Source organism: Varroa destructor, unplaced genomic scaffold, assembly GCF_002443255.2.
Source record: "Varroa destructor unplaced genomic scaffold, Vdes_3.0 BEIS01000006.1, whole genome shotgun sequence".
NCBI classification, from domain to species: Eukaryota; Metazoa; Arthropoda; class Arachnida; order Mesostigmata; family Varroidae; genus Varroa; species Varroa destructor.
Window position 1 is genome coordinate 12777085 of NW_019211459.1, and position 13351 is coordinate 12790435.

A 13351-nucleotide genomic window follows, 5' to 3' on the forward strand; every position below is an offset into this window, starting at 1 on the left:
AAAATTTAATTTGGCTAATTTACCGTAAACACCTTTATGTCAGCGGCCATTCACATGGGCTTGCTAATTAAATGTAACAAATTCTCTGGGTATGTTACATCCTGCATTAGGAACACCATATCGCCACTTGAGAACTTAATGGAAATCAATGTTTTCGACATAAGCTATACTATAAAACATACAAAACTCGCCTTCCTTATAACTTCAGTCATGTGTGCCTCAGATTCTAGCAAGCAAACAAGAGTGTTGCAGTTCTGAATTGACTGAGAAATTTTAAAAAGGCATGTACTTGTGTATTGATACTCGAGCTTATTGACCTATATATCAGCGGCTGTTACGAAACGTCCAGCAAAAAGTATCTCTGATATGTGCCATTTCTGTTTAATGCTATAATAACCAACAACGTGAGTTGTTTTTGTCGCCTTCGAATAAATAAGCAATTTCAGCTGCGACTCAGGTCCTACAAAATTGAAGCTCACAAGTTATTTGCTACACGTGAATTCGTTACGTCCTATATTTGTCCTTCGTTTGAAGAGCTCGGTACAACCCTTGTTAGCTATTGCACACGGCTTTAATTTTGGCGGAGCAATATTACTTCTGTTTGTTGTCGTAGCTCTGGCTACGCAAAGGAGAACTCCAAATAACAACAACTAGTTTAAGTAACGACAACAAAATAAGCGCATTATGAGCTCGTACGCTTGTCATTACTGAGTAGCTCTATGGGCTGGGTCCGGCGAGCGACCCTTTCTGAGATGATTGTCTAGTTTAAGAACATAACAGTGTCAAGCAGTAAGCGAGTGGCACGCAGCGCAACTCAATTGGTCTCGCCTGATCACTGGTTTCGATTGTCGCCTTCCATATTGTTACAATGTGTCTCGCGCGCTGCTCGTTGCTCCTAAAAGTCCCTCTTCGACATACACGAAGGACACGATGGTGATGACTTCATCCTATACGGGTCTCATATGGAAGGGAGGAGGAAGAAGAAGCAGGCGGCGAATTGTGCCCGCTTCAGCGTAGCCTCTACAGAATTTCCCGCAACGACCAGAATCTCTGTCACCTTTTTTTTATCTAGCGCCGGCTCGAGTTTAGTGCAATACCGTGGAACCTCTGTGAAGTACGGCGCCTGCCACAGATGCTATAAAGTGCCAGCGTTAGTGATACTGTTACCAATGTAGATAGCGTCACAAGTACGGATTTGGAACGCAATTTTCAAGCGGGCGTTGTTATAGCAACCGGGCACGTCTGGCGACAGCGCTTCCACATGGTTGTAACAATGACCATTGGTTTGCAAGCTGGAGGCCTGCGAAGACTCTACATGCAAAGCGTTTGTCGGTGAAGTGCCGGCAAAAATTGTTTCAATATTGTCACAGAACCGGGGATGTGTCTGTTGTTAGAAACGCCAGGTATAAGTAGCTGGCAGCTAAGTAGGATAAGAACACATGTCATAGTAGCGATCCTGCTGGTGCTCTGGTTTGTCTGGAGCCCATTCTATCTCCGGAACTATTTGCGTCGATCGTTGTAGCAATAGCAGCAGCGTCGGAGGCACTAGCAGCGTTGAAAGCGGCCCATTGCTACGGCAGCCGCCACAGCTCCACACCCAGCCGAGCGGAAGACCTATGGTCGTCCGACCCCACGAAATTCACTGAAGCGGACAGAAGGCCAGGAGCAGCACCGACTGCCAGGCCAGATAGGACGCTTGCGTATTCAGAGCCTAGTAGGATCAGACCGACGAACCAAACAGATAGCCGAAGAACCGGAGCTAAAGAGAACTGGTTAGAGCTTCTAGCGATATCCAATAGCCGTTTGGGCCAATCAGCGAAGGCCAGAAGACTGACACCCCTTCAAAAAGGAGGCTGTGAGGTTGTCGCGTTTATTAACATACGATGATAATCATAGTAATAATAATGATGATGATATGAAGGTGCTCGGAATCGTCGGAGTGTTACCTTCAATGACTATAGATTGGGACATATAGAGGTGAGCGATAGATAGAAACGAATACATGCCGATTTATCGCGCTATTGAGTGTTAAGAAATATAAACCGATTACCCGACAGGACGAACCACAACTATGGCAGTCTGCACAAATAAAGCAGAATCATACGTTTTTGCCGAGTACATCATTTTGTAGCAAGAGATTTGCATAATTTATTTCAAGTTGAATAATGCTGATGATAGATGTGTAAGTTACGATGGATCAATGGCGGTGAATCAAGACGTTCGGCTTCATTTAAACACTCTGATTTTACGTGAATGATATGTTTCCCATCGTAGTGGCATCTATTTGATCCCGTCCAGCCGTACGGTGGTACGGCTGACGACGGCGTCGAGCATCAAACACCAGTCACTCATCGAGACACAGCAGAAAAGTGGCGCAACAATCTAGTTTTCGTGATATCGAATATTGAAATTCACACATGTTTAGGTCTTTTTAAACTATTCCCGGCTTTTTGTCTAAAATTCTGCAGGGTTCTAGTTACCGACATCGACCAGCAACCTTTTAAACGTGACCTGTGTCTAAACCCGCGATCTTCTAAAGCTATCGACTTTAACCAAGGAAGTATTTTCCGAATGGAACAACAAGAGGCTGATATTACGCCTTGCCACAAACAACACAAGGCATATATCACTTCGAAAGATAATAATAAGAAATGCTGCATTGGTGTGGAGGGCGGCCGATTCGAATACCTTGGTATTGAACTCATTTAGATAAAGATACATAGTAGTAATTTTCACATTGTTTTCGTTTAATTCCAAAGTTAAGTTGTTTATAAACTTCATATACTGTTCAAATTCATGAGTGTGGTTTCGTAAGGTACCAGTCAAAGGCTGACGGGGTATACGGAATACTGAAAACCATCTCATTTGTGAAGAGTAGCAATTAGAAGACCCGTTGCTACACAATCGAGTATTTTGCCAGAGAAAGGGTCGATTTGTTTAGATAAGTCAGCTATCGTCACAAGAAGTGTCTCGTATAGAGACCATGAATAATAGCGTACGCTGAGTACTGGACAAAAGTTTATAGATATACACATATTTTAAGTTAACGGATATTGTTGAGAGCACTCCTGCGATTAGATCGGGAGAATAAGGTTCAACCTATAAGGCTGTCTTTTGCAGCCTGTTTTGATGCTATTGTAGGCTGCTGTTTGAATACAAAAGTTGGGCATGCTTCGAAGCTACCGGAGATCCTTGCTTGACTACCTCGACCGTCCGACGTAGCGAAGTTTAGATCTTTTAAAAAAGAAGAACCTAACCTTATCAGCAAAGATTTTTTGATATTTCTGAATTCCCGTTAGTTACGCAATAACCGATATCTTTAGATACGTATCGAATTTTTTTGTTGATGCGAAATGTGTGTTATGGTTAACGGCAGCTACTTCGAGCGCTTGTTGTGACCTCAGTTAAAATCTGAATAAGTTCAAGTTCAACTAGAATGCTGGATTGTGTCCAAGAAAAACTGTTGCCCCGCAAAACTGGAAATTGTTTCGTTGTTCCGTTTGCCTTACGGCGTTTCGGCGGTTCCAAATGTAAAAGCCGGGCCTTTAACCTTAGGCAGCTCCTAGGCCTTCGACATGAATTGACCTATTGCTACTAGCTGTTTGGAATAAACCGACATAAAATGAAAAAGATTATTATTAAACAATACGACGATTCTTTGCCACGGTGTTATCATCTGTTTCTTGTTCTAAATGCGGGCAGAATTTTTCTCATTTAGTTATCCATTCGTAATGTCGATTTTCCGCGGAAAAATTTTGCACCAGAAAAATACCGACATTTTATGCTCTTATTAGTAGAAATGATCCGTTTACAAATCTTTATCATCTCCTGAAAGATTGACTTCTATTAAATTGAAACACGATATTAGGATCTATCCTAATTTTGGTTGGCGTGAATAGTTCCTAAGAAAAATACTTAGCTTACATGTAGAACAAATTTACTTTTCATGAATTTTTTTTTTAAATAACTGACAAAAATTATGTTGTTGACATAACCACAAATTAATATCCCAACAATTCGATATTTTAACACTATTTCCTTTACCGTAATGTCATTAGAGATGCCATGGTACTTCAGCGTAGCAGCGTTAAAGCTTCAATATATCGGAAGCGGAAACATACTCGACCTTTACTAAAACGTCAGCAGTTAAAACCTTCTTTCTAATCAAAACAAAGACCACCACTTTACTCAGCAGTTACTTTTGTTTGGTTATCTAGCCATAGAAACACAAGGAACGAAATCAAGTATCGGTTCCCTGAGCATATTACGATATGTAATACAGTATCGCGGTGAAAATGAGCGTGTTCATACATTTTAAATGCTAAACACTTAGTTATTATTATTGTTTTTTTAAATGATAAAAAAAAAAACATCAATAAAGACGCATTCGTATAGAAATGTAAGTGTCTCGCGCTGTGCTCGCTCCTGGTGGTAACGTGCGCGCTGCTTGCTGGAAGCTGGCTTATTATCAGTATGGTCGAACGGTCAGGGCCTGTCGTTAAACAAAGCGGTTACCATACGCATTTGGCCGGTTAAGCAAACTGGTAAGCCGAGTCAAGCTAAAACATCAGATACGCCAATGTTCACACATTCAGCAATGCTTAGGGATCGGCGACGGTGCCAATGTTGAAGATGTCGTTTTGGAGCCCGCCAAGCGACCGCGACGACGACGACGACGGCGGCGGTGGCAGCGATAACGCCCGACGCAGAAGAAGCCTATCGTACCTAAAAAGCCAGCGACCTCGGAGTCCATTGAGCGTGCAGCATCCCAATCTTTTCAATAGTGTCTATTCAAGACGAGGGTGGACAACAGTGCAACGCCACGCTTTGCTCTCCTTTCAGTTCTGCAGAGTCTCTTTAAATTAGTGGATCCATCGTTTCGTTGGACCACACTATGTTCAAGTTGCCTTCAGCTCTCAGCGCATCTCTAAAATACTGCTGGCAGTACCTTTTTCCTTACCAGGCTTCTTCCTAAGGTTTCGAGGCATTTTGATCTTACGTATCAGTTCGGTCGTTAGCTGGTTTAGTTTTCGTGCTCCTACGATTATCACCATCTGTCGAACAGGTTAACGAAAACTCGGACTCGATGGTTCAGTATCGAGTGTATTGCAGTGCGTTTTCTTCGATTGTCGACTGGCTCATGGTAGGTTTGGGAGGTCGCCCACTGAAGACCAGTACGAAAAAGTATTCGCGAACGTTTCGTCATAGGTTACCTCGGATAAGTTGGTTTTCTACTAGGTTCCAGGTTGGGTACAACCAGGAAGAAGACTAAATTGTCTTGTGAAGTTCAATGTTTTGAACGACAATATGACACCACTAACTGCGTGAGACTCACACAAGGAATGCTGCTAGCGATGATTGCGGTTTCGGCAACAAATGTCGGCTCAGCGAATCGACGACGTCGTCCTTCGTAGTTTAAGCTACAGTGCATAGCAGTCGTCGTTGTAACAGTAGTCAGACACTTCCCTATTGTCGAGTTGACGCTATTCGCGCGGTACCGCCAGCGAGGCGTGACAGGCAAGAAAAAGCAAACCATTTCAACAAGGGGAACGGACAAGGATAGGATTAAGGTGCCGTGGTTCCAGCATTACAGGCGGCCCGGGTAGCATTAGAAGGGCTCGGCTTGGAGGTCGAGCCACTTCTGATGCTACGAGGCTGAACTCGAAGATGAGCAAAATGATACAGCATAAGATCGCTGAGAGACCGTGGCGACGACAACTATGAATCCGTGAGATTTCGGCGTTAGCTTCAAATCTCACGAGGCGGGTTAACGGTTACCTACCTTTCTGCTCAGAGAGGTATCTCAAAGACGGACACGGACGACTAACTGCACCGCATTCAACTAGCCTACATAGCGACAGTGTAACACAAGCTTGTATCGATACTGTTCGATTGCTGCAGGCGAACAGAAGCCTGCAGAAAAAGAGGCTAAGAGCAGAACATACAAAGAACTAATTCGAACAACAATCCGCGTCGTCGCTATAGCTGGTCTGCCATACGTCTCCCGCTGGAGAGATTGGTCAGTACCAGTGTGTCGCTTGTGCAGTAGTCGTCGCTAGCTATAGAGATTTGACGCTCTATTGGACCGCTTCAAGGCGGCTTCAGGACAAATGGCTGTTCTAGTGCTGGTTGACGACAGCTGCTACATTGCACAGCAGTCTACAACGTTCTGGCTGGTGCGCCAATCACCCCTAAACCCCCTTAGCCCCAGTCAGATTTGAAAGCTGGCACGTTCAACACAGGTAGGGGTAGCATCCTCGAAACGATGAATGGTTGTACAACTACGTAAAGTCGAATTTCATTATGAGTCCGAGTCGCACGGTGGTCAACGACAGAAAAATAATTGTATTCCATGTTCTCGCACGTGCAGGGTCCAAATGGAGCTACAAAGAAAATACAAAGTGGCGTGATTTAAAAAGAGAGTAAGCACGGCATCGTTGGATCATGAGCTTTGATGCTTGTCTAGTGCAATTAGTCAGAGTCATGAAAGACATTTCAATAAAAAAAAAAAAAGAGCATATCTTGATCCGTCTGTACCTTCAAAAGACTTGGGGCCATTTTTTACCACCATTTTACTACTATGATGCAATGTTATAGCGTATAGCACTAACCGCATAGCCCCGTAGGCCATATAGGGATTTCTTTCAGCGTGTGCATTTTGCGTATTGCAGTGATGCTTCAACTATCCGCAGGGCAGAATAGATCCGAACGGTAACTTTTCCATTTTAAACCCTCGCCCCAGTTCCGTCTTTGATCTTTCCCTTACTTGCACCTTTTTATTTCTCTTTTGTGAGCCTACGATGGGGCTTCTTCTTCCATCAGCGCCACCATTATCACGACTCGTTTCCTTGCTTAGGATCCGCTGCCGGCACGCCACTATTTCGCCGTTGCGCCGCCAACGTCGAGGATGCCGAAAGCGAACTGTTGTCGCCATCGTCGTTGTCTTCATCAAAATGAACGACAGTTTCACTGCGACGCTCCAAGCGGCGGCAGCTAAGGTTAGCAGCGTGCGCAGATTCGAGGACTTCTTACGCAGGCACAACTATACAACGACTGTTATTGGTATGAAAGTCTGGCCGCGTAGCAGTCCCACTACGATCAGTTCTACTACCGCAGCTGTTGTAATATCGGCGCCGACCGAAGCAACGGGGCAAAGAAGCGGTCGGCTGTGTCGGCGCTTCGAACGAGCCAACCGGCGAAAGAGAGAACTGCTGCTCGTACGGCATAAGCCGCCTGGGCCCAGCCACTTCGTACCCGGTTGAAACAGACCTGTGGCTGTGAAACTGCCGAAGCTCTAGTAGCCTGAGTGTGTGCCTGGCTGCGCGGACCTATGTGGATCAGGCAGGCAGGCAGGCTGGGCCCACTTCCCGTGAGCAGTGCTACTGGTTCTGTTGGTCGTCTTGCTGGCAGCGGTTGGACGACAGCACAGCCAGAGAGCGCTACAGAACGAGACAAGAGGAGAGAGCTCGCAAGATAGAAACAAACCCAGGGAGGCAGTGGAGGGGGCAGTGTCACTTGCGACGCCCGGCCAGCGAAGCGTAAGGCTGGCGTCCCGTTTGCAGACGGGTCGGCCGGCTGGTTCGCCTGCTCGTGCTGCCAGCCCTGGGCCCCCTCGTTTTGCTGGACTGTACAAAGTACGATGAGAGCAAGGCACGAAGCCCACGACGAGCCGAGCCCAGTCTAACCTAGTCGACTCGACTTGTCTCAGCCGTCCCTCTCGAAGGGCGTCTGCTGTACCGCCGTTGTCACTGGCTGGCAGAGCGACTCGGGGAGGCTAGTGCAGGGTTTGTGCAGGCTGTCACTGCCGGCGGCTGTAAGCAACTAAACTAAGGGAGGAATCGAGGGCAGGGAGAACATAGGGGGATGCTTTGGGGAGAAGGTTCTAGGTGAAGCGCACGCCAGGGGAATCGAGGGCGAGGAGGGTTCACTGTGCGGAGGTTGGCTGCAGCTAGGGACTTCGGTCGGATTCGAGAAGGCAGCGTTGAGCCAGCAAGGCCTGCTGGAGGTTTGCAAACTCGCGGGTAGAGAACGGAATGAGTGTTCTGGGGCCGTCGGCTGAGAGGGGGCGGCTCTGGCTCCCGACCAGGGCTGGGGAGTGCTCAGGGCTCCTCCCGGAGAAGGAGCCACTCTAGTGTGAAATCTTTATTGAACCACTCACCCGCCGCCCGCAGCACCCGCGCGGTGTTGGCGGCAGCAGCAGCAGCCGCGGCGCAGTGAAGCGCCAACGCGGCGCGGCCAGCGTCGCCGCCGCCGTCCGCGAACGCTCTGCCTCTGTCCTCTTCGTCTCGCGAAGAGAAAAAAGAACGCAGGGAGAATGCTTGGTTGGTTGGTTCGACTCTGCCAGCGTGCGAGTCAGCCTCTGAGCTTTCTCTGATGCCGACCTATTACTATCTGTCCGCTTGTGAGCGCCTTGTCTCCAGGTCCTGTGTCCATGCGCGGTAATAGAGTTGGATGTGCTCCTTCTGCTTGCGTGTGGGCTGCCGTCACTGCTAGCGCTGTCCAACTTAGCAACGCCGGTTGATACTACTTGTTAAAGCAGTACAACAACGATGGCGACACTACTACGAAGAGGACAGTGAGAAGGCAAGGAAGTGAACGATCCGGAGTTTGTTCGGTGCTCAACTGCATCCAATCCTCCAGGTCTCTTCCAGTAGTGCCACCACATTCGTTTCTCGCTTGTTTCGTTTGTCTAACTCGGTCTCTGTTGCTAACACGGGTTCGTTCCTGACTTGGCTCTACATTGTGCCTCCGTTGTGCCCTGCACCAATGCTAAAACCGCCCAACTCGTATGTTGGCAAGCCATGAAGAAAACGTTCGATCCGATGGATGGAGAAAACGTACTTCTGACAGCTTGTAGCACGATCAAGGCTTACTGCTGTTTCCCTCCTAGTGTCTCTCCAGGCCGGAGGATAAACAGACTATCCTAATACCAGAAGCTTCACGAATAAGCGACATCATCATTAACAACACCGTCGTAGTCGTTGGGGAAATCGGCAAAACAATAACAACAACAACAATTCTACATAAATATAATTAAAGCGACTATTCATGCAGGGTTAGGAGAGTGGTCAGGACCATGGTTTTGATATCCTACGATAGGTGGCGCGCTATATAATATTTTTCTCATCGTCTTTCGGAGAGATATTGCCTCTGATCTATTCACAGCGGTAGCCCTTACATGCTTCAATTTAACCATATTAAGTCGGGTATTAGAGAGCATACCAGCTAATGTTAACAAGCAGAAAATGCGTCTGAAATACAAAAGAGAAGAAGCAGCAGCCTGTTATCATTCAATTAAGTCGTTATCCTTGGGTGCAGAGATTTCATCAATGATGATAGAATTATATTAAGGAAGAATGTATCGCTAAGGCAATATTAAGGGACTGTGTCAATCTAATGCAGGCTCCTCGTTTCGGAGAAGCGCTTTACGTGCTATAGTAAATTCATTGATTTCATAACAAAATAACATTGTTTCTTTATACTTGGCACTGGTTCGAAGTAACTATTTGAAGTTGACGAGGAAAAGAATAGCATGCGCTTTCAACACCAGTCTTTTTTTATAGGCGATCCCCCAATGTTAATCCATTGTTGCATCTGTGCTAAGGGTCATGGAGCAATATTAAAAAAGCGGGCTAGACTTAAACGCTACCTTGAACAATACATACAGAGAATTCATAATGACAGGACACTCAATTGAAGTGCTATCACTTCTATCGAAGAAGGAAAAATCGAAAATAGTTTTTTTTTTTTTGTCTTATACAGGTTGTGTAATACGTTGCTCCTTATCCTGTTACCATCAAGGACGTTTTGATTGACTAAGATATATTGTCACAGAGTTAGACCAGACGTTATTACACTTACTGAGTTGATTCCGCTGGATTGGACCAATCGTTTATAAGCTCGATTCATAAGTTGGCCCCCACTCCAGCATTCTCTATTAGTTCCGTTCTCGCGTAGATTCGCGAGTCAACAAGACACACTGGCGCTGTTGCAAACAATCCATGCGATTTTCAAGTTTATACTTCAGGCAAGCGTTAGCAACACAGGTAAACCCTCAGGATCATAAGGAAACCTGAGGCAACTGTGATGGATCAAGGATATTATGCCTGTCCTCAGCCCTTAGTGCACCTTTCGGATCTCGAATTTGGCCACTCCCTTTGCCAGCGTCGTCCGCGCGCGGTACAACGATGAGCTCCTTATCTCGGCCTCTCTTTTTCGCTAAGAAAGCCTAACTTCTGTCCTCTAAAATTTTGAGCTGTAAGCAGAATTTCTGCTGTTACGTACTATATATACAATAGTGTGCATGTATATTTCCACATGAGACCTTTGCCTTAAGTGACATGCGAGACTTTGTCAAGAGGTTTAGAGGCAGCAAGCAGGAAGGTGTCGGGAGCTCCTTTTTCTCGGTACCAGCTGTGAACCTAGGCTAGACCGATGTCAAGTGAGTTTCCTCGGAAAAATCGCTGCCATAGCCGCCGCCGCCGCCTCCGACCCTGTTGCGCTCTACTTTCGATGTCCTTTCTATCGCGATCTTGGTAGCGTCAAACGCGCACCAGAGGTCTCTGTCTAGGCGATTCTCGTTTCAGAATTGTCGCTACTGTCGTCGCATGAGGAATATATTTATTTGAGTAACAGCTAACAGACAACGGAATGGGGACCGGTCAGAATCAGATTCGTGTACAAGCTACTTGAAGACAAAAGGCGGCGAAGAGAACTACAACGATAGTAGCAATGTTATCATTGATGAAGATTTGCTCGATCTGAGTGTAGGACGTGGATTGTCCTGTATGCATTCGGCGAGTAAACCACTTATGAATGAACGATTGCTTCTCTGTTAGCACTTTGGATTAAGTAGCTGACACCTACTTAGCTTTGCCACTATTTATTTATAGTCGTGTTTGATGACGATGGTTCGTTCGCTAGAACGAGTTTCGCCTTCGACGATCGCTGAATCGTCGGACGATGCTAACTTCGAAGAAACGATTCAACGTTTTTCTCATTGTGTAGTTTTGGTGTCTAAGTTTTTTTTGTTGTATTAGCACAATTGCAGCTATGTACAGAGGGTCGAAATCAAGAGTAGATTTGAATAGACGCGATGTAAAAATATAGCGACCAAAAAGGTTAGGTAAAAATCTGTGAAGGGATTTGTTTGAACTGAAACTTAAAGCCTTCTTCTAACTGTATACGTACGCTTCATCCAACCATAAGCCTAAACTGTTCCTGAATAAAAAGGACAGCCACTAACTGAGCCGCCTCCGCTTTCCATTACGGATCTATTCAATCATCGATACATGAGCTCCACTAATGATTCAACGTTTATCGTTGCCGCAAGTGCTGCAGAATATAATCACAAGTAGATTATCCGCTTCCGTTGGGTAGTAGTGGCAGTAGTTGTATCAGCGTATCTATTGTGCGGAGGACTTGTAAATCATCTCCTTAGCGCGCGCGCCTTGCCATCTTGCGTCACACAAAAGGTAACTAGTCCCACGAGGAACTGCTTTTGGAGGCTTGATACCCCAAGTACTTAGGCTAGTCGGCAATCCATTCCTCGTTGGCAGCCCACGCCGGTCGCTGTTTTTCATTGCTGCACATAACGATCTGCCTCGACCAACTGCCCGTCAATTGCCACCAAAAGATCCTCGTTACAAGAATCAGCGGAAGCGCGTATCTAACCACACGAAACACTGACCAACAGCGTGGGGTGCCAGCGATCTGGGCCGGACCGACGACCGGCAGCAGTCAACAACAACAGAAAAACTAGTAGTAATAAGAGTAAGAAAGAAGCATCTTCTTTCTAGATAGGATAAAGTTGGGGGCCAATGGTAGGCCAGGAATGCGGAGGGCCATAAAGCCGAAGCACTGGGGCAATAGAAATGGTACTCTTTCAAGGGCGGGTACAGGGGCATATAGATGGGGTAGACCGAAATGAGGTCTCTCGCCATTTTTCTCCCGTTATTTCTTTCTCTGTATTGCGTTTTCTATTGCGCATGGCTGTTAGACGGACCGAATGCCCCTCAGCGGACAAACGCTTAAGGAACGAAGCAAGAACTGGGTGGAACCGGTCGAGCCACTAGGAGAGTTCACTAGGCCTTCTACTTTTCGAGACCACCCCCAGAGCACAATAGCCAGCTCTCGCAGGATCGTAGTCGTTGTTCCCGTCGTCGTCCCGTAAGCGAAGAAATTGGATGAGGATGTAGTGATCAAGTGACCAGACAGACGGATCGGCTGCCTGGTGCTTGCTTGTTCTTCTTACTCCCTGCCTGTATACGCTTATGCTTGGACCTATCGCGATCAACGGAGCCGAGAAAAAGATCAGAAAGAAAGAGGCTCAGCAGAGCGGCTAAGGTTTGCCCCTCTTCCCAGGCATACCCTAGTTCTCTGCCTGGCCAAGTCGATGAGCCAGCCTCCATGAAGATGGTAACTACAGCAACAACGAACTCCGATACAAAACAACCGACCAACCGACTGACTGACCCTCGGCAAGCCTTCGCCGTGGGCAACACCAGTTTCCACGCTGGACAGTAAGTGTAGGGCCAAGGCTATCTTACCATAGCAAGACCGGCTTCGTTGCCGACGCAGGAGGCGTCGCCGCACCGCATCCCAAGCGACTGCCCGCCCGCTCGCCCGTCCGATGGGTGTCGTATGGTGCCACTATGTGGCCAGTTCGTCGTTTTCCTTTCCTTGCTTCTCTTTCTCCTTTGTCGGTCGGTCGTTCGTTTCTTATGCCTAACGCCATTTCGACCCTCTCGGTTAGTTGCCTAGTACAGTTGGACGAATTCTCCATGATTAGCTATGGCCAGCTTCCCTCCAGCCTAGTCCTCCGTAAGATTGGTAGCGGTATTATGCTTTACCGTTGCAGCCAACGCCCACTGATTCGTGAACAAGCACCAAGACACTACTGAGTCAGGCACCTGCACTCCACACATGTTTCTGCTCAGTGTTCGACCCTCATTCAGTGCTGCTGCCAGTTCGACTATAGCTGCCAGCAGTCGCCTCACTCTAGCCAGCCAATAGTTCGACGAACTAACTTTATGGGGCATTTAGCCAGTGACCCGCTGCCTAGTAGAATACTTCCACGACAAAAACAACAGTAGTATCAGCAGCAAATGCGAGGGCCGGCCGAAGTAGTGGTCGATACTTATACGGATCAAGGCAAAAGACATAGTGCTAGTGGGAAAGTGGCCAGAGTGGAAATACTGGTGGTCCTTCATCACAACAGAGAATGGCATATTAGCCCCCCTGCTAAGGTACAAGTAGCGGCAAAGCATACTCAAGTAGCTTGCAGGAAAGGGCATATGTCTTGTGTGTCGCGTCTGTTGCAGATGCATATATAGACATAGGCAAGAAATGC

The 13351-nt window shown here is 46.8% G+C and overlaps 1 protein-coding gene across 5 annotated transcripts in view; it reads left to right on the forward strand.

Moving 5' to 3' along the window:
* The window catches only part of LOC111253103 (paired box protein Pax-6-like), a 68864-nt gene that overhangs the window by 23034 nt on the left and 32479 nt on the right, over positions 1-13351 (forward strand). The gene's annotated exons all lie outside the window — the stretch shown is intronic.